The sequence below is a fragment of the Cinclus cinclus genome, chromosome 2 (genome assembly GCF_963662255.1).
Source record: "Cinclus cinclus chromosome 2, bCinCin1.1, whole genome shotgun sequence".
In the NCBI taxonomy this organism is placed as follows: domain Eukaryota; kingdom Metazoa; phylum Chordata; class Aves; order Passeriformes; family Cinclidae; genus Cinclus; species Cinclus cinclus.
This window is the reverse complement of record NC_085047.1, coordinates 7,169,783-7,192,579: the sequence shown is the minus strand read 5'-3', so window position 1 is coordinate 7,192,579 and position 22,797 is coordinate 7,169,783.

The following is a 22,797-nucleotide window of genomic DNA, read 5'->3' as shown; positions in this document are numbered from 1 at the left end:
CTTTCCTTTTAAAATATAGAGTGAAGGGAAAAAAAAAAAAACTAATTAAGAAAGATATTTTCATGACTTCAGGTGCTCTAGAAATGGAAGCACAGAAAATTTGTCATGGTTAAAATACAGAAATGCCTTTTCAAAGTGATGAAGCAAGTCCTACAGGGGATACAGTCACGTGGAACTCTAAAAGTGAAAAGCTTTAAATGATTCTGAGAAATTGATGAAAAGATATAGCTATTTACAGAACAGACTCTGTTTAAGAAACTGGAATAAAATGTGAGAATTCAAATGAATAACAGGAATGCAAACACAAATCTACAGAACTTTCATCTGAATGTGCTTACCAAATATCAAGTATGAGGCTAACCAACCATGAGAATTTTTTGAATTGTTGTTTTCTGGGTTTTGCTTTTGTTGGGTTTTTTTTTTTTTTTTTTACACTATTAACAGAACAACGAGTCAAATTTGAAGTTTGAAAGTTTGTAGAAAAAGTGGATAAAATATTTAAGTCACATGATATAGCCTCATCACAAAAATGAATGCAGCCCTGACATCTAGAGCAAACCACTCTATATCAAGAAATAAGGAAAAATATTCAAAGCAGAAACAAGGAACTGAGACCATTCAGCCATACTAATGACAGGAGGAAGAGAAGGAAGAAAAATATTTTATGTTCGGCAAGAAATAATACAGGAGTATGAACAAAATAGAAATGTATTTACATTGCACAGAGCAAGCAAAAAAAAGTCAAAGAAGCACTATAAGGTATCATGATATTAAAGGAAAATTTAACACGTAACGTGTTTCTTAAATAATCACCTTTGGCTCATCACTGTTGTTTTTTAAATAAATATTGAAATCTGTCCCCTCTTTGTTTTTCTGACTGTTGTGGTGTTAAGTTACAACTGAACAATTTTAAATTTAGAGATAACCACTTTTCCCCCCTGTTAACATTTGTCTCAGATTTTCAAGGTCTTTGAAATATCTCTTTAACCATCTAATCTTCTGGTCTGTTTAGCCATCTCCTGAGAAACAGCCCGCTAAGGCACCACCATGTAGTAGACTAATATTCAGGAACTTGCCATAATATTACAGAGTCAGAAGCTTCGCTTTTTTTGACTTCCAATTCTCTTGCTGTCTGTGCTGTGGTTATGTCACTGTCCACAGACATTTCCTTCTAACAGATGTATCTGATGGGAATGCAATGGCAAAGGGGGGGAAAAAAAAACAAAACACACAAACCCCAGTTTAAAACATACCATGCCTCTCTGATTATAATTAGATTTGCACATGTAAAAATCTAAATATGATGCATATGTCTCTGCATCTCTACTCCCACGTGTGTGCCCATGATAGTAGGCAACCTTCACAGAAAGTGTGTGTGATGAGAATGTGTAGCATCTGTCAGATGCTCCAGAGTTTCACTTAATGAATATTCCAAAGAGCAGGCCCAGAAAGAAGCTCTGAAGTATTTTCAGGATGCTTGCCCGATGTACCTAGATCTTCTCAGCTAAACATGGTTTGGTTTTCAGTTTTCTGTTGACTGAGCAGTAGGAAAACTGTTCAGGGAAGAGGAGCCATTCTTCAGTTTAGAACAAAACAGATAGACCTTGAAGCTCCACCAGTGAAAGATCAGATAGAACAATTACAAGGTCATTACATCAATCCCTTCATTTTCTGTTAGAAAGGTGGAAGGATCATAGTCAGGCCTTTGCAACTTTCACCATCTATCTGTTGTGCTGCTTTTTTATTTTTACCTCCCATTTCAGATTATAAATCAGGCTACATGCATATATTCTAAAGACACAAAGAACTAAAACACACACACACAAAAAAAAAAAAAAAAAATTCAGCTAAGTATTCCTGCAGCATTCCACAAATTTATCCCCGAAGTAGGCTATTTTGGAAGCCAATAATTTTGCCACATAAACATCCCCTGTTAAAGACACCTGACTTACATTCTTAGAGCTAGAATCAGCTTTATATGCATAGATGTGCTTCCTACATATTTATACCCAAACTGAAGACAGGATCAACTACTTGAGGAAGTTATTTCTTTCCATTTTTTTTTTTTTTTTATCCTAAGGCTTAGTCACACCTTTCTATGCACAGGAACTTTTATGGAAGAGTTCATTTGGGTTTACAGCAGCCCAACTGCATGCCAGTGGAAAACCTGACATTCCAATCCTGAAAAGGCTCCACATTGGCATTCCAGTGTAACCAACACATGAATTCCACTATGCACCCAAAAACTGTGTACAGCCATCCCTTCAAATTTAACCAAATAGTAATATTCTGTTATCCACAGATACTAAGATCAAAAAAAAAATAAAAAATTAACACTTCAGAGGTTTAAACTGAAAATTATGCTACACTAACAATGGCATTTAAACTGTCAGGGGAGGAAAAAAAAATTTTTGTTTATATTAAATATTTGGCTGTTAAGCTTTCTCTCAGGTTTTTTTTTTTCCTTTTTAACATGCATTTCATAAGCTGCGCAAATCCACACAACGTAAACAGAATAAGATTTTGTTGTTGCTGTTATTCAAGAGAGAAGCACCCTTGCATATATGGGTGAGTACCAACATTCATACTGTATCTTTCTGAGAGCAACACACCAAATAGACAGTGGTCTGAATAAGGAAATCCTGTCACATTTAGCTGAACTACAGCTGAAGTGAAAATAAAATTTTCTGAAGGTTATGTATTAGAATAAAGGTCTGGAAATTTTGATAACATTTTTCACTTGAATAGGATAATAGAGGTCTTAAGGGAATGCAAAATTCAATTAACGTACACATTGGAATACAATTCTGGTGGGAAGAACTGCAGAACCAAATAAATGTAGCGTCTCTATCCTCCACTTGGTACTTTATCAGTCACCATGGTCAAAATGCATCCTTTTTCTCCTTTGAGTTGCATTAATTGACTGATCCAATATGAGTAATGACATGAGAAAAACCTCCTCTCCTCTTCCTCGCATCTCTGACAAAGTTCATATACCTCTTAATCATTGTGACATTTGGACCTTGGTCAGTACAAAGTCATTTTAGTGGTTTATAGACATAATTTTTGTTGCCATTTTGATTTCAACGCATCTAATAGCCTCCAGATGTCTTAGTGATTGTGCATACAAGCAAATACAGTAAGTAATATACATTTTTAGCTCTTTCCAGCAGCTTCCTGGGTTTAAAGCCAACAAAACCACTGGAAAACTGCAAGGGCACACACAAAGTGACAATAGGATAAGCATGGACTAAACTTGATTAGGTAATAGGATAAGATAGGGGGTTTTCTTTATGTTATAACTTGCTGGAAAAATTAAAATACTGTCAAATTCAAATAGTATAGTGCTACATTGCAGAGAAGTTTTGTATGGATTAATTTGCTGCTCCCTGTTATGTTTTTGGCTGTTGAAAAGAGGCTTATTTTCTTTCTTTGGTCTTCAGACAACTGAACATTGCACTGACAATGCAGGCTCTTTTTTTCCCTGATTAATGAACATTAACTACTATCCTGAATAGGAAGCGGGAGGGAGAAGGGCGAGTCACAAGATAACAGGGGTGCTGTAACCCAAAAATGAACATTGCATAAGGGGGTGCATTCTTCTAGCCAGAGTGAGAAAATTAGTAGTTTCCACCAGCATCAGAAATGCTTGAAGATGTTCAATGGCACATTACTGAAGTACAAACAGAACACAGGGACAAACACAAATGCTTCTTTCGTAGATTAAGAGCTCCTTTGAGTATTTAATTGTACTTCAGGCAACAGGGATACGCTGTTCATACAGCAAAGGGTGGGATGGGAGGCACACAGACCAGTTCATTTAATCAGACCAGAACACAGAACTCAAGACTTCTTGCCTGACACACAGAGAGTAGTTTAGCCAGAGAGGCTGGCCCAGTCTTTTACAGAGACTTGATTTAATTGCAACACATTTCAATTTTTGAGGAACTTCCTTCTTGTCTTTTACAACCTCAGTTATGAAAGTAGATGAGGGAAGAGTGGTATCTTAAATAGTTCAAGGAAAATGGGGAAAAATTTGGAGTTACATACAGAACCCACCCTACCTGACAAGCCATGCTTGTTCAATATATGGAGACTTTCCACAACAGCACAGTATTATTTATACTGCAATAATAACTGAAAGTTTTACCTACGGACTGGGTCATCGCTATATAATACACAGAATAACATCCCACAAGGAATTCCTGCTACAAAGTGCTTTCCATCTTTTTTATAAAAGATGCAGAAGACAAACACTAGATTACCGAAGTAGGTATACCTAAGTAAGGTATTAAAACCTATTGATAATTGAAACAGATGATCCTCCTCTCCAACCACAAAACTTCCCACAGTGAGAAGCACGTTTTAGCCTAATAGACCGATCAATACATAACAAAGTACCCTGCCTCCACTTCAGCATTCAGCACAAAACCCCCAAGAACCACATTCACCTTCACCTGCTGGCTTGGAAGCAGAGTTCTGCTCAATGGAGAATGATTTTTATCACCAGAAAGGAGCAATTCAGTACGTGGGGGATGGAGAGGGAAGGTGGTGTAACAGTAGTTAATACAACGCCTTTAGAACAATACATTTGCTGCTTCAAATGTAAAAGATTATCCCCTTCAAAAGAGTTAAAGACCTGCAGTTTGGTTGGCAAGAGGCGAGATCAAGCCACCTTTCCAAGTGCCTCCTCAAATTTGAAAATATGCTGTGAATACTGGCAAAGCATTTTCACTCTGTCAGTGTGTGGGTAGCAGCATGTGTGCACTATAACTTTCTCAATATTCCAGAAAGGAAACATTTTAGAATTTTAAACCATCTCAATTGTACTACCAGCAGCCTCAGTGCCATTAATAAAAGCATTAAAAACAAATGCCAAATTAATTTGTTCTATCTTATAAAATGAAATTCAATATAATAATAATTAATAAGTATATAATAATTAATATAGTTATTTAATTATTGTGAACGCAAAAAAGTTTAGATGATGAAGGTGCTTAGAGCCAGGTCAGTAGATTTAGTAAGACCTTAAATAAAGGAAACACACAAATTACTACTTACTACTCATAATTTATCTCAGTCTCTCACCTTTCCCTACTACATCCTGTACTCTCACAGGCCTTAAAAACAAATCCCAACAGTCACATACAATTTCTTCCACTTAAAAATTTCTCCCAATTCATAGAAAGTAGTGCCAAAAAAAATAAATGCTCTTGCTCCATTATTAATTCCATAGCTACTGTTACTAATATGAAGGATGTTCATTATGCATTTTTTTGTGGTGTACTGAGGCTACGATAAAGCTTGGTTTATACCTTTCTTCACCCAAATGAATGTTTAAGTTCTTTTTATTTGGTACCAGAGCTCATATAAGTGTTTTGTTTGAATATAAGATGAGCTGTATTTTGACAATCCTCTTTAAAATATGGTAATTGTAAGAGGACGGTCTGGTGGGGAAGAGAAAAAAACAAACAAACAAACAAAACAAAAAAAAAAAAAATGAACCCCACACCACCCTTGCAGTCATCTCAGATGTGTCAGAATTCTACTTGGAAACACATAATGCATTTTCTAAACCACAGCTGGTGCTTCTTACTGTAAGCTTTTAGGATCACCTGCTATACTAAAGAATATAGTATATAGTCTCAGAAACCATCACTAATGTTTTCATGTTATGATAGCCTTTGAGCTTTCTACTACCAGGCAAAGATTTCTGGACTATTGCCTTGCATTTTTTCAAGGCACATACCTTAGTTTCTAAGGTCTGTTTTAAACCTATTTTTTTTTTCCCCTCATAGTAACTTTCCAGCAAGATCTTAGTACTGACTTTGAAGAACATATCAAGAAGTCATTTTTGGGCCAAAAATTTTCAGGAGAGAGCTTTGAACCTAATCATAACAATTTTTTAGGTCTACTTATTTGTTCCTTTGAGTTCTCTATAACTATCCCATAAGAAAAATAATGCAGGCTGCTTAGTCACTGCTGCCATATCACACTTTTCTGATATTCCCAATTATCCCAGCATATAGCTTGATGAATTTACTTCTCCCCGAGTTCAAAAAGAAAGTAAAGATATAGAAAGTCAACCCAAAACAGCCATAATTTTTCATAATTTAAATAAACACAGATGTGCACTCATCCAAAGGCAAAAGAGAGATGAGAAACTAAACTTGACTTGGGTATTTCAGAATGTGACATTATTTACCTTTTATTGTTAATATATCACAAAAATTTCTCACTTTTAATATAGCCCCCAGTCTTTTAAAAGACAAAATCTGGAGATGAAGCAGACAAGACACAAAGAAATTTTTTGTAGTTTGGTTCATTATTAAACTGAAATTTACTTAAGGAGCAAGGTTAAGTTTTCCAAAACCCTCATTCCCTAATAGAAATACAGTTTTAGGTAGAAGCACTTTGTACAGCTGAAATCATCACAGCTATGCAGGCAAACCAGGTCTCTATCTCAAACTGGCATAGAAATTATCTTAAGTTATGCAACCTGAGGTTACTGTCTCATTTAACTACTTTTCTTTCTGAATGATACAAGTGAAGAAATGTTATTTATGTAGCCTGTTATTATTTATGATTCCATGGAGAGCAACACATTGACAACAACAACAGGGAAAAACTTACAAACTTGAGAAGAGTTTTCTTCTCAAAAGAAGAATCAAGTTTTCTTCTCAATGCCTTCTCTGAGGCATTTTATTGGGGAGGTTTGAAAATTGGACCATGATCTCTAGGTATTATCTCAGGAAAAAGGGCATTTCATAGTACATCGCATTGGTAGATGGCAAATATTTAGGATTTCCATCCCTACAATTAACTTTCTAAAGTTAGCTTTGAGGCCATGTATTATGACTTCAAAGTGGATGCTCCAGTCAGCCACGGGATAATTTAATTTCACATCACTACCTATCTAAGTTGAAAGCAGCGCAGATTTGCCCAATGACCACCAAGTGCACTTCTCATCCTTCATTCCCAACTTTAAAGAACCTGTTGGATATTAGAGGTGTGTGTGTGTACTGTTGAGTGCACCTAAGGAGGGGCAAGAAGCAAAAATAGAACTTGTAGACTAAATTTGCTTATGTCTACTGAGGAGCAGCAGGTTCATGTCATAAGCTTAAAGATACCAGAAATTTGTTTTTAAGCTCATGGTGTATAGTGGCATAATTCCCTCACTTTTTTTCCTTCCTTTATTAAAAGTTAGACAGTTCAGATTTGATCCTCACAAAGAATTTTACCCCAAAATTTGCAAAGAAGCAGGCCTGTCTTAAACACTTTAAAAAGGAAACCTTTTCACTTAGCTTTTCTAGGTAGCTTAACATAAAAACCTAAAAACACAAAAATATGACAGAACTCAAAGATTTTATTTGTTCATGGAAAATGAACTTCCTCCATCAGTACGCACACAATTTTTCACCTACAATAAATAATAGGTAGAAGTAGCCCATCCATTTTCAAAATGGAACAAGAAACTAATAATTGCAGTTCTTCAGTTTAACATCCACTCTTCTGAATACTTCTGCAACTATAAGGCATTTTTGTTTCTTAAGTGACCTGAGGTAAGAGCCAAACTGCAAGACAAGATATTTAATCTGCTGACCAAGTTTCCAATTCTGTTGAATAAATAAAGGAACCAAAGAGAAAGTCCAAGAAGTCGAGAGGTTTAACCATTAGCATGTATTCTGGGAAAAACTGTCTCAGCTTGAGAACTTTTACACTGTTTAATTTGCCCACCCCATCTCATTGAAGCTTCTCCACCCAAGATGCTTGGCACAAACACCACAAACAAAACTTGGTCATTTTGCTAAGTCTGGGTGTGGGGGGGAAGTATCTTTCACTGTCTAACAAAGAAAAGTAGTTTGACTTTTATAAGCTGAATGGAGACTTGGGAGAGATTATGCACAGCAGCTTTTTTGACGGGAGCCAAAGTCTAGATATTTCATAACTACGAGGAAAAGCCTGCTTGGTATTTGGTTAGTTTATCCTAGAGTTCCTAACAGTTGAAATACCTCAAGTCTTGCTAGTTTTGATCCACACCTCACTTATTTTGTTATTGTTGTCATGTCATACCCAGCAACTACCGCGTGTGTGATAGTATTTCCTTCCGTAAATTGCTGTGTACCAGGAAGCCTGCAAAATATCTCTGGACATATTGACACAAAATTTAGAAGTCATTATCCATAGCCATTTCACTGCAGACATACCAGTAGATCATCTCTTTTTCTGGCATAGTTGAAACAGTTCTAGTGATTTCAATATTTAAAGGAAAAGCTGTAATTTTTTTGTGAGATAATAAGATATATAAAAACATGCACATGTTCCTAAGGACTTATTCAGTTCGGTGAAAATTTAGCTACACAGGTAGACAGAAGTAAAAAAAAAAAAATATTAATGTTACTCATTCTTAAGAGAAATAACATAGCAGAAAAGAGCTAATGTTTTCACAGATTACATTATCAACTCAAGGTATTAAATTTATTAATTACAAGAAACCAGTTCATCTGTTTGGATAACTCCAAGCACCCAAGGAAGAACCCAAATCCTTTTTCTGAATGACAAGGAAAAATAGTAATCAGAGTAATATACTCAGTATGGAGTTTGATAAACAAGGTTTCAGATCTGCTCTTGTTTAGTACACCATGATTAAAGTTAAATTGCAATCTTTAAAGAGGATTATTATCCCTCTGTTCCTGCCATGGGTTCTTAATAGCCACTTTAGAGACTTCAAGACTCATTCCATATAAGAGAACAACTTGATAAATACTACTCTCAGTTCAGCTGCAGTCTCATCTCTTCCGTCAATCTCTTCCATGTCCAGCTTTTTTTTAGTCCTAATATGGCAGTAGACAATTTTGACCTCACCAGTACCCTAAACCTTTACTTCTCACACTGATCCCTCACAATATGCAAAAAATCTGACTGAACAATCGAGACCATTGAGGGCAATCACAACTCTATGTGAAAGCATGCTACCTTCAGAACTAGGAAAAGGTGAGATATAGCCCAAGAGTGACATTACAGCATAACAAAAACAAATTTCTGCCTGTTCCAGAGTTGCTCTGGAGCTCTTACAGCAGAGGACATGGCAAACTTGTGGGCCTGGGAGGCATCTGTGAATGTGACGGATGAAACACTGTCCTAGCACTACCTCCTGAACCTGGTGCAGATGAGGAGCTGCAAGAAAGCAAGCAGGGTGTGCTGCCAGCAGAGAAGCAGGGCTGCTGGGTGACAGGGCTTTGGAAAAAAGAGATGAGTTCTACCAAGGCATGGGAGAGCCCAGCAGGGGCACCGCTGCAGGTACTGCCATCTCCAGAAACCAGAGGAGCAATAAAATTAGGGTAGAGGCTTTTCTTTCAGCCCTGCTAGCCTCTTGATCTAGCTGAAGCTCACGAGCCAGAACAAACAAGCCCAAAATGCCTCAGAGACACTGATGCCATGGGTAAGGCAGCAGGGGTTATTGTATGGAGCAAGTGAGGCAGGTAACCTCGGGCAGAGCAGACCTATATTTTTCATCTCTTCATAAAACAGCATGGAATCAACCCCCTTAATTGTTTAATTTTTCTCCTCTAAGGTTATTTTTGCCCCTGCATCCATTTCATTAGACAAGTCATTTAGAAGGAATCTTATACCCAAGCCCTACAATTTGTTTTCAATTGTTAAACCAAATTAAATATGGCTGTACAAAACATTTGAATTTGGTATTCCTTTGTGCTTTCTGAAATTAAGACATACATTTACTGAAAATATATTTTCTTCCTTCCAATATTTGTTGATGATTTTCACTTGTCTTCACCTGATCAGCCTAGTTCTAGAGAAATACCACACTGGAACAGGTGCTAGATTCATCAACTAAAAATAGGATCCTCATTTTGTTTTCCAGCAGCAAAAGAGGAACAAGACTGCTGGTCAGCAACACTACCTCATTTGCACACTATATCTAGGGACAAACACAGATTTCAAGCACAGCTTCACCAGGTAGGAAAAAAACCTTTTCCTCTTATGAAACATTCATTCCTATATGGTGGTCAAAGTAAAAAAGGAAGGCCTTTAGTCAAGTTAGACCAACCTTAAAGCTTTTAGACTTGGTACATCATAAAAGGAAGGTAAGGAAAGCTTAAATTCAGAGGGTTATTAAAAGATCTGAGAAATCTTGCTGGCTCAACTTCTATAGCACTATTAATAAAGATGCTTTTGTAGGTAAAATAAAGGAAAAAAAAAGATTAAAAGGAGCAATGGATGAGGGGATGATTTTAGACTGTATGAAATGTAATAGGTGAAACTTATTCTCTGGATACTATCATATTAAAGGACATTTTGCTAATATTAGCTGTGATGACATAAAATCAGACTTTCTGATTGTCAGAAAGTGACTTCTGGTACATATTTAATTTTGTTCTTAAAGATGGATTTGCTTTACACTGTCAGATGCACAGTTAATCAAACATAAAATGTGAAAACCCTTTCCCCAGTTTCCCAGTTTCTTTACCAGGTCTGGATAAATTTGATTTGCTAATGTTTTAAGCATTCACAAGATAAATCCTGAGCTACAATTTTCAAATTAATCTAAATGTCAAGGCTCTCCGCTTGTTAGTCAATGAGAGGAGTATTTTTAGTGTTGTTATATGTCCAATCTAAACTCTTCAGATGAGTACCTACAGGTTTTTGTTTTTTAATATCAGATAGGTGAGTGATCAGAGCCCTGTTTTATTCCTATAGGGTCTTTGTCATCTGCCTTTGCTTGAAAAGCATCACTCGTCCAATGTTCTTTGTTCAGATAATTCTTGCCTCTGTCCACTTTTTTGCTCTCCTACCAAGGAAATATATTTTTTTTTTTTTAAACATGGAGACTAAATCACTCTCAGCTTACAAAAATACACTTCAGTTATGAGTTTTATTGTGCACTACTGCAAAGAAACTAGAAAGAGAATGGAAAGTAATATGTTCCATTTCTGCAAAGGTTTTTCCCAACCCCATTTTTTATAACTTACAAGAAATCTTCCACAACAGAAAGGATAAGAGACATAAATAAGCCAACGCTGAGAAACAGAAAACATGACTCAGGGACAAGTTTCCACTAAACAATACAATCAGCAAAAAAAGTAGCTGCAGAGTGAAACACCAAAGCCAAAAGTTATGCACATTTTAACCACAAGCCTCAATTTACTGCAGTCATCTCACCTTTTCCTGCAAGCAGAGAGAAACATCCAATTCACCTAAAATTGACCTTTTACTGCAGAAAATGCTGGTTTGATTAACTCTAGCTGAGTTGATAAGAGCCTCACTTAGGGCCTGTAGCTTATGTAACTCATGGCTTACTCTCTCTGCTCTCAGTGGCTCCATTGGGTAAAAGTGAATTTGAAGGACCAAGGCACACCAGCTCCTGCCTCAAGCACTCTACCAGCACATGGGAGAAGGGTGCCATCATTATAGGGAAAGAAAATAAAACCACTGAGCAAAGGAACACCCTCCAAACCATGCCAGTGCTGCCTAAGTCAAATTTGCAAATGAAAAATAAAACTAGTTATAGATAGGATATTTACTAATAGAATCAGGTCAAGGATATCAATGTGAAAACTGGGAAAGCACTATGATGACAAGTAATACATATTGGCCTTTGGATTGGAAGCTGTGTTCAGCATCCAACATAATTAAAATCTGACTTGCTCTGTTATTGAGTTGAAACCTGCTTTGCTGGTTTGGGCTGAGGTTGAGTTAGATTTTCTCACAGTGTCTGCCATGGGGCTGTGTTTTGGATTTGTGCTGAACACAGGGCCAATAATACTGAGATGTTTCTGCTATTGCTGAGCAGGACTTGAACAGAGCCAAGGCCTTGCCTGCTTTTCATACTGCCACCTTGGCAGGGGGGGCTGGGTGATCTTGGGAGGAAACACAGCCAGTAGAGGTGTCCCAAACTGTCCCAAACTGATCTGGAGATTCCAGATCATGTGACAACACGCTCAACATATGAAGTGGGGGTATGGGGGAGGTTTGAATGATGGCATTTCCAAATTAACCATTACATTTTATAGGGCCCTGCTCTCCTGGAGATAGGGATGTCCATGGGAAGCAAAGAATTCAGTCCCTCCTTTGCTTGTGTGCATGACTTTTGCTTTCCCTATTAAAGTGTCACAAAACACCAGTTCTTAGCCTTTCATTTTTCTCCCTGTTCCCATTGGTGGGAGTGTGAGCTGCTGACTGAGGTTAAACCAGGCTTTTGGTGTATTCCAAAATTTCCCCCTTTACTACCTGCAGTAAATCTGAGTGAGACATAAGAGAATTCAGGACAGACTGCTGTCATCTTCTAGAGAATTACCTGTTTCATAACAATAGAGTTTAAAAAAACCCAGCCCTAAAATGATCCATTTTTTTCTCCCAGCAATGAAGTACTGAGCGTCATTGGAGCAGATAAAAATAAGAAACAATAAATAAGAATTAGTTTTAATCAGACAGTTTGTTAATACTTATTTTAGAATGCTACAATCAAGCTAAGAACTCTACAAAGTACCTATAAGGGTATTGCAAAAACATACACATTCTCTCATTCAGTTCTAGAGGACTTAAGCTTCATAAAATTTTCATGTGTTCTGATCTTCTTGGACTCATTGACTAGGCACTCACACAAATAAAATTCTAGAGGATTAGGTTTTAGAGGTAGAATCTTTATTCCAGTAAAGAATCTGAGACTAAAGCATCCTATGCTACAAAGCAAAGGATATTTTTTTATAAATTTAAATAGCAGTGAACAGGAATTACAACTGTGTAAGCCTAAGAGGAGCTAGGAGCATTTAATCCAAATGATTTTTCTTGCTAAATCCCATTGAATCTAATCATGTACCTCTGTAGTGTCATAGAAGAAAGTGAATATCAAAGGGCATGATTTTTTTAAATCTTCACACACAAGAGCCTTCAAGCACAAGAGCCATCTACCAGTGGAAGATCAGCTGGAACAATCACAAGTTCATTACATTGATCCCTTCGATTCCTGTTAGAAAGGTGGAAAGAAGGTCATAGTCACGCCTTCAAAACCTTCACCGTTCATGCGCTGCTTTTTTATTTTTACCTCCCATTTCAGATTGTAAATCAGGCTACAAGCATATATTTTGAAGACAAGAACTAAAGAATTAATCATAGTCAGGCTCCTCCAAGCCTTTTTTAAGACAGTAGTGTGGCAGTTGTGGCCATGGAGGGTCTTCTAAAGCAGAATTACAATCTTCATATGTTAGTGAAGGTAGTGGTTTTGGTTTGCCAATTTGAAGTTTCCCAGCCAACACACCAGTTTAGCTCTGGCTGGATCACCAGTGCACCCACTGGAATTATTTACTCATTTTCCTGCTGTGAGATAGGAATATGAGGAAGGCAAAACAGGCTCAAACTTTAAAGGGTACAAAGAAAAGCTTTTTTACCAGAAACTACAAGAAAAAGATAAGAAGAAGAATTAGAATAAAACTTTCAGAACATTTTTCCTCCTCCCAAAACTTCTTTTCTTTCACACTGATAACATACAGAAACAAATCAGTCAGTTTACCATCTCTAAAAACAGTCTTTCACCAATTTACTTGAGAGAATAGACTTCTCCACAAGAAACCGTTTTCTCATGGCCTCGATGCCACAGTGAATCAGCTGCTCAGAAGGGAAATCTGATCACCATGTAAAATCCCTCCCCCTACTGAGGGTCTTCCCACAATTGTTATTGAGGGCCATGTCAACTTATGGGGCACACTTTAAGGATTATAACAGTTCAAACAAAGCTCTCAATCTCTCAAAAGAGAGGTCTTTCTTCCTCCTTTGGGGGGCAGCAGGGGTCTTATCTCTATTCAAATTTCTCATGGGATCACCGCCACTTCAGCACCAAATGCCTCTGCTCATCCATACAGTTAGAACATTTCATCTACCCCACAATGCCTTTCTATGAGTTATAGGGAAACAAGAGTCTCTTCTCCACAGCTTAAAAAATAAATTTCAGTCCAAGAGTGAGGCGTCTCCATCAATCCCTTCCATCTGGGACCTAACTTCTTCCTTTTGTCAGACCTCGGTGTTTACATGCTGTTTCTGTGCGTGTCTTCATCTCGGTCCTTTTCTTTCACTCAGGCGAGAGAACAAAGTGTCTGCAAGTCTCATTCTGGGCAGTGAAAGAGTTCATATCTTGCTGGGGCAGCAGCTGGAGCAGCTGGGCCAAGCTGGGGGGGAAAGGGAAGCAGCCAGGACCTCAGTGGCTAAAGGGCCTCCCTTCCCCAGCCCTGCCAAGCCCACAGAGCCCAGCCCCAGCCAGACCAGTACTAGTCACTTTCTGAGAGTCAGGAAACCAAAGAGAAACTCCTGATGGTTTTTTGTCTTCACATGTGTAAAGACAAAGGCACAAACTTTCTCATTGGTGCAATGATGCGTTAGTATCAAAAACCAGACACCGACCAGTCCCTGACAAGTCCAGGAGGCCACCCAGGTCCTGACAGGGAACTATTTCAGGAAATCTATACAAACCACCACAGTGAAGCAATAGAAGGATGATTCTTACATGCTAATTTTGTAGTGTATATGCAAAGGAAGTAAGTGGGAGGAAAACACAAATGGACTTGAACATATTGATTTACCAAAGGGAAAAAAATACCAAATATAAAACAGGATTCCATTTTTAGGGTAACAGAAAATGCAGGTTGGATGAAGATTTCTTATGCTAAACCTGTGGAGAATAAAGAGGAAAAAGCATTCCTTCTCTGGCATCTCTCAGTTTTTCTGCTGTTTCTTCTTTACATATGATGCTATAATACAAACTTTGGGCAAAAATGAAGTTACCACTTCAAGTACTTTGAAGAAGCTGCTGGCAGAGAATGGGGGAGCAGGGAGCAGTAGGGCACAGAAAATTAGGCAGGACCTTTTTGGCTATTAGGGTGTTAGTGAGTCTTGCAGGCTCAGTCTCCAAACCATCACCACATTACCAGCTCCAAATTTACCTTTTAACTGAAGAGAAATAACACACCTACATGCACATATTCAGGTGAGGAGCCAAAGAATCATTAATATTGGAAAAGACCTATAAGGTCACCGAGACCAACAATTAAACCTAACACCGCCATGCCCACCAGGTCTCTGAGGACAACATTTACACTTCTCTGAAGTTCCTATGTGTCTGTCACCAAGAAGATCCAACCCTGGCTGCTGCCAGAGCACCATGCTTCAGCCTCATCCATGCAGTTCTCAGCCTGACAAGGAGCTTTCCTCCACTACCTGCTACTGCCACACTAAAGGCAGTGGAAGGCAGAGTCCAGTAACTCCCACAGTGCCATGGCCAGCTATGATTTTCTTTAGCAGACTTAGTTGGGGCTTTTTTTTCTTTCTATTAAATAAATATTACGCAGTATTTTTGAATGTCAATTATTTTTAAAGAAATAATATAGCCATACAAATTCACACCAAAAAGGAATAGTATGATACTCCTGTGTTTCAAGATGCATAGAAGCCACACTTCAAATTAGACACTCCCAAACCCAACAATCTGAAATGGCTTCCACATTTGTCCTCTGCTTTATGTTTGTTATTAAATTTAATGCTATTAATCTCTGTTAGTCTACAGAATAATTTTGAAATAAGAGATTAATCAGTATGTTATGAATATTGATTTTTAAACTATGCTACCTCATGATTCTTCAGCAAGCCTAACAAATTTATTCCAAGCTTTTTAATGAACAGCCATCCTTAATTTAGCTCTAAACAGAAGTTTTATACATTTGAAATATCGTTAGAACTTTGATGTTCCTACCTGCCCCCCTGCTTTCAGCCCCTTAATAGCCTGAGCCCTCTGAAACCACAGCTCTGTCATTAAGTGCTAAATAAGTGTTTGATTTGGTGTTTTCCTTCAGTCCCTCTGCCCATGCACTGACATTTGTCCTTTTCTTAGGCCACAGAGTGAAAGCAAGTCTATTAAGCTGCAACTAAAAAAATATAGGAAGGGGAAAAAAAACCTCTCATACAGAATAGGCCCTAAAAAAAGAGGAATAAAAATGTTTTTCTTCTGAGAGCTGTGAATGTTTTGGATTATATAGAGTTATAGAGTAATTTGCTAATTTTTTTGGGGGGGGTGGGGGGGATGTTTGTAAAAAGCATCCACAAATATCTATGTCCTTTTTAATGAATGTAATGTTTTAAAACATTCTGCTAATATGGGTAGGTTACATGATAGTTTGTCACTGTCATTTTGTCAGCTAGACACTTCAATCTAACTCCTATTCTGTTGCAAGGAATGGTGTAAAGTGGGCATGTCTGGATATGTTCTTGCTGGATTTTACAGACCAGAGTAATACCAAAAAAAGTAAATAAATAGGTACAATATAAACATAAGGAGGAACATCTATAAAAAAACCCTAAGCTTACTTCCACTATGGTTAACTGCAAAATACGAATCATCTGGTTAGTTTTGAATAGAAAATGTAGTTTAGGACTAAGACTAAATGCAAATATCAGAATACTTGAAAACATTTTGATAGAGCAATAAACACACTTAGGACCTTATGCTGTGGTTAATTTTAGCAATTTTGCCTCAGTCAGAAGCAGCACTTGGTTTACAAATATTTAGTAGGTCAAGTATGAAGTGTCCTTTGGAAAAATCTGTGTAGAACATTTTAATAATAAACTAAACATTTGTCCTAATCTTATTCTATATAAACATACAAAGACAACGTAATCCTTCAGAATTAACCTTTGATTAAATACAAGTACTCAGTAAAAAAGGAGTAGCTCTTTCTCAGCTCTTTTTCCTTGCCTTAGGGTATTAGTTAGCAGGTTTTTTAAATTTAGCTGAGACTCAAAGACGCATCCAATTCCAAGCTCTTCTCAACAAAAACATACCAGGGAGTAGCCCCCATTCTTCAGCAAAAAACGGAAGAAGCAGCAGAGATGTGTGCCCTAAAAACCCTAGTTGCCAAAAGCTGTTCTTAATATACAACCACAGATGTCTCCATGCCTGATTTCTGAATGGAAATCATCATGTTTAAAGTGAACAAGTTCTGACTAAGGACCACACAGAAGCCATTTTAAATTGGGGAAAAAAAGGGATTAAAGTGGCATGCATTAGGTGAGGGTTTTTTCAGAGTAGGCCAGAAACAAGGTTCTTTAAGTAAGCACAGGAAAAAAAAAAACAGACACCAAATAGTTGTACCACAAAGCTCTTCTAAGATGATTATGAAAATCACCTTTCTTTCCAAACACTGGTAGAATAAATTCAGATCAGCCTGAAAATTTCCTCTTTTCTCAATTTTTCCTTTCATTTTCTCACCTCCTTCTATTAATACAGCCATTGAGATCCACCTCTCCAAGAAACAGACAATAGAGGCTCAACCAAAATACCATCTCTCCTCCCATTACTGCTCAAGCTGGGGGGGGAGGAGGGGAGGTGTATATACCTCATCTCATTACCTGAGCAGATGAGGAGGTTTATTCCAGTTCTTGGAAGCCTGATTACATAGGTGGCATGCAGGGAAAGCTAATCAGAGGATCCTTTCTGCTAAGTGAATCCTGGCTCATGGTTGACAATAGAGGGAAATCAGCAGCACAGAGATGGACTTCCAGAAGCTTATTCTACTAATAATTGCAATCCGTGGCTTATAAAGCAGGACTATACTAAAAATACTCAAGAGATTAACTGAAAGTGAGGATATATTAGATGTGAACTCCATGGCTTTTCTCAATAAGTGTCAAAACCTCAAAGCTATTGAAACATTGTTTTTTGCATTTAATATTAACAATGCTGTGATAGTAGCAGTGAGATAATTATGGCACTTCTGCTACCAAGGCCATGATTCACTAAAGCCAAACATCAAGTCATTATTTCTGTCATTCCACTAGAAGGGGTGAGGCAGGCTAAAACGAAGAAGAGAACAATGTAGGCTTTTACTTTGAGATACTGTTTACAGAAGCAGAATATTTGTTTTCAGTACAAAGCGTTCCGCATCTTGTGCGACTGAATTACGATGGAGTTTTTGCTTCCTCCATCCTGCTGCATTTTCTTTTTACTCGTTACATCTTGTAAATGACCAACTCAAAAGACCAATGCAGCAAGAAAGAAGGCACATGAGGGGCACAGTCAAGATGTCAATTTGTGAAGTGCCCCAGTTTTTCAACCTGGAGTACTGCAGGCCCAGCAGAATGATTTTGCTATTTCATGATACTAATGCACAGTAAAACTTACCATGTGGTAAAGCTAATCCATGCAACACAACATTGCTTTGGGAATTTTTACAGGGCGTCTGTGATACCTATGTAGTTATAGGGGAATCTGTTTTCCAAACATCATCCATGCCTTTCAGAGATATGGCAATTTAGACTAACCTGAAAACCCATTAAATAAACACATTTCTAGGATTGTGGTCTGGAATCTCTTAGACAGCATTTTTGCTCAAGACAAAACAATCAGTATACCAGCAACATCATAAATTAAAATAGATACACTCTGTCGATCACAATTGTCCAAAAATTTAGTAACAATCTGGAGAAACCTACTCTTCAGAAAGCATTGTCTCAAGTCAATTGGAAGTAAAATCTTCCCTTTAGTAGTGTCTGAATGATGTCCCAAAAACAGATATGAAGCTTTACTAGTTCTTAGTCCAAGGTAATCTAGCCTCTCTTCTCTTTTCAATAGCTATGCGGTAAAATATAAAGTACAGTTATAGGTTGTAAGATATATGAAGAAAATTTTGTAGTGGTATTCCTTGCTGGTAAAGCTCCAAAGCAATCATCATTCTGTTTCTGGCACTGTGATTCAAGGAAAAGACAAAACAGTTGGGTTCAGAGGGGGAAAAATTTTTAAGAGGAGTAACAAACATGATTGAGTTTGAAAAGAAGTTACATCATTTGGTCTAACAAAGACTGAAGGAAGATGTGTCTAACAGCTTGTTTATCTTTTACACTATAAATTATTAATTAGTAGAGACTAAACATTTCTTCACAACTGATGAAGAGAAGGAAAGCAGCAGTGGGTTTAATAGCAGCAAGAGACTTCTAGGTGAAGTACGTAGCACTACAGATGGCTAAGTACTGGAAGAGAGTGCCTAGGGAGGCAGCCAAATTTCCATTATTATATTTAGAACAAACTAGATAAATATGCATCAGGAATAACACAGGAAGACCCAACTCTACCTTGGGGCTGAAAGTGAAAAACGCCCTCTTCAAGATTTCTTCCAAGTTTATTTTACAGGATTTCTCTGAGGATTCTTTGCTATCTGGCCTCCTCAGACCCCAGCAAGCTCCCTGCTTGAATGCACAACAGGTTTTCAGTGTTACCCAGATGAGAAACTAGCAATTGACTCAGGTCCTGACATGCTGAGATGCCAGAAGCTTGCTGGCAAGTCAGCACTATTAGTGGAAAAATCCTTTGAGAGTTCTGTGGTAGTACAAGATTTAAAAGCCTGAAATTATGGACAGCGTTGTCCAATTGTAGGTGTGGATTTGCTGTGTTTATAGCACTGCAACATGTTTTTCATCAGAGAACATAAGGCCCATTTCAGGCCACTAATCCTCGATTATAAGGCAATTTAATGCAAATCAACTTTATATTAATAATATATGTTCCATGCTCAGCTGAAAGAGCTTTTGTTAATATTGAGTTTGTTTGCAATAACATAGATAGAAGTAATTGCATCACATATGAAAGTAACATTGTGCTGCAGTGGATCACAAACAGAACTCAGTTTGGGCTTGCATAACATTCCTTACTAATTTTATTATCCTCTCATAGGTATACTACACAGAAAAGCTATAATTATCTCAAAAACCTGTTTTTAGTTCCATACTCCTTCATTGCCTGAAATAGACAGTTTTCTCAGGAGCAAATATGAAGAAACAATAAGAACCTTCCTTAAGAAACCAGAACACCACAAACCCCACTGTTCTTCAAGTGCAAACTTCATCTCCTCACTTGGTAATTAAGTACATAAATCAGTATTAATACGTTAAAAAAGTAATAACCTAAAATATTACTGAAGAGACACTTTTCCTGTTTTCCAGCTGTGAAGAGAATGGCCAAATTGCACAATTCCAAATACTTATGCTGCTTAATGCATTTCTTGGAAAAGCAGTAAGAGATAGTTAATCAGGCTGAGGAATGTAAACTTTTTTTTTTTTTTAAATCCTGGCCATGGTTTTGAATTCTGTAGGGTGCATTCTTGAAAAGACTCAAAAGGAATTAATCCATCCCTGTAAACTCCAAATTCCTGACCAAAAAACAACTTGGAAATTAAACTAGTATTTTCATAAAAAGTGCAAACTCTGGAAAGGAACCTCACCTAAAAGGAAGCAAAACACATGAAAGGCTTAAGTGCTTTAAACTCTGGTAGAAAGAAAGTCTGTCTGGAGTTTTAATCTCTAGCAGGAAAATAGGCTAAGATAATGATTCCAGTATATTGAAAGTTGTTAATTAAGTTCAAGACAAGTGTCATCACATGAGAACCACCTACAAGAAGGTCTCCTCAAAGATGTGCAAAGTATCTACAGGTACAGACTAACAAGGCTATCTTAAGATATGAACTGTTTTGACTCAGAAAGGTCATAGGACACTAGCTATAAGAAATCATTACTCTGTGGGGTAATTCAGCTTGGATAGAACATTATAGTGTTGTGGTAAAAAGTGTTTCCAATACCCCAAACTACCTCACAGCAAAAATGTTAGCCACTTCAGAAGACAATTCCAAAATAATAGCTGTAATGCTGAGCACATACCTTTACTTAGATAGGCCAAACAGTGATGGGTTCCCCAAACGATATTATACTTCCTTTTCTTGACTATTCTTGGAATTCCTAGAGGCTGTTTTGAGCTACCCTCCACATACTTCATAAAAAACACAGGCTGAAAGCTCTGCAGGGTAATTGAAACTGGAGTGGCCACACTCCCTAAGTGACCAGCCTGTATAGAACTTCCATTATTTTCATGTCAGGGAAAAAAAAAAAAAAAATAGATGGGCTTAAGCAAATCACTTTTAGTTCCAGTCTTACTCCTACCTCCCTTCACTTTGAGAACTAGTGTTTTAACTCCTCCATCACAGAGAGAAGTTGGAGGGATAGAGATGAGGAGAGAAAGCTCTGACAAGTACAACTCCAGAGGAAGAGAAAACCACATTAGACTAGGAAGAAAAATAAGAATCTGTCTTCAATTAACATCCTCAGTTTAAGAAACACTGGTTTACACTAAGCAATATGAGTGGACTCAAACTAAAAGGCTAGAAGTTACCAAGGGCTTATTTCCCTAAGCTGCTAGAAAATTTTGGTCGAGTTTGTAAGAAACATTCCAAACCAGACAGCTCTTAAAAATGCTTAGTTTGTTATTAGCATAGACTATGTTTACCTATTATTTTTTAGTGAAGCTCATAGCTTGTCATTTTCAGATTCAACCATGATATTTATGTCACACAAACTATGTAATTATACTTTCTTAACAAGTATAGCAACAACAGCAACAAAAAAACACAAACCCCAACAACAAGAAAAACCAAACCACAAACAAATCCCAAACTACAATAAAACACACAAAACAAGAAAAGCCACACAAACAGTATAAGATATTTGATAGATCCCTAAGTGGTGAACTTTATGCTGGTAAAAAATTTAATCTGCTATTCTGGCAAGCGCATTTTCAGACAATTTACTAATTTTAATGGAAGTTCATGATATTTACTACACTCCAGAATACAACCAAACTGAATATTTCACTGAACAGTTTTCTCATCTTCACTTTCACTATGTTAACTGATGAATGTTTATGACAATTTCCACTTAAACACGGTGCATCAGTAATTTCAGAAGAAATAACTTGCTGTTAAAATGGACTCCTTTCATCTCCTCCATGTTAAAGCTGCCACACCACAAAGTGACAGATTAATTTTATGAGGATTGATTCATGCCAACCTCTGAAGAGTAATTAAGTTCAGTAAAGGCCTGTCAATATCATTTGGCATCAGTTGTCACCTTATATCAGGTATAAAACGTACAGATGAACACAGATGGACAAAAACCGCAAGGACAGAAAGAGCAATTCAGCTAGGACAGAGAAGTGGTAAATATTAAACACTTGCTAGGACTGAAGTCACTGGCTCACCTTAAAAAAAAATGTTGCGAACCACCCCTCAAGGCCAGTCCTCAGCCAGTAGTCAGAAGCACAAATACCCCCAAAATGAACAGTTAAAACTCATTACTTTCCTCTCTTGAAAGGACACGCATTCCACACTCCAGATCCAAACCTCACAGAACTTAAGGCATTGGAAGAGAATAAGAGGAAAAAAAAAAAAAAAAAAAAAACCATACGAAAGGAATAAGTGGTCACTATTCCCTCAAGTGAGTGTGCAGTTTCACACTTAACACAGGCGCCTGCACAATGTGAGCCATAAACCCACATTCACACTCCAAGCTTTAGGCTAGTTATCTCATCTCCGGGATGAAATGCTTCACATAAGAAACATGCAGATAAAAAGAAAACACAGCAACAATCCTTTCAAAACTGTTTTGAAAGCAAGAAGAGCATCCTATTCTGTCAGCCAGCCAGAGATCCTACACAGCTAGAAAGGACACAAACACACAAAGATGAAGCAGTGCTGCAATCCGCTAGCAGCAGAACTCCACGTGCTTTAATCCCAGCAAGAACATCAAGTAGAGAGAGATAAAACTCAACCTCCAGCCCTTGCTCTATAGCACTCACCCATTAACCAGTCCCAGCGAGCTGGAGTCAGAGACTTTTCTGAAGAAGGCTGCCTGTGAAAATGCTCCACCCTTCCCCTGAGTTTTAATTCACACTCTCTGATTAATACAGCTGTACCAGAA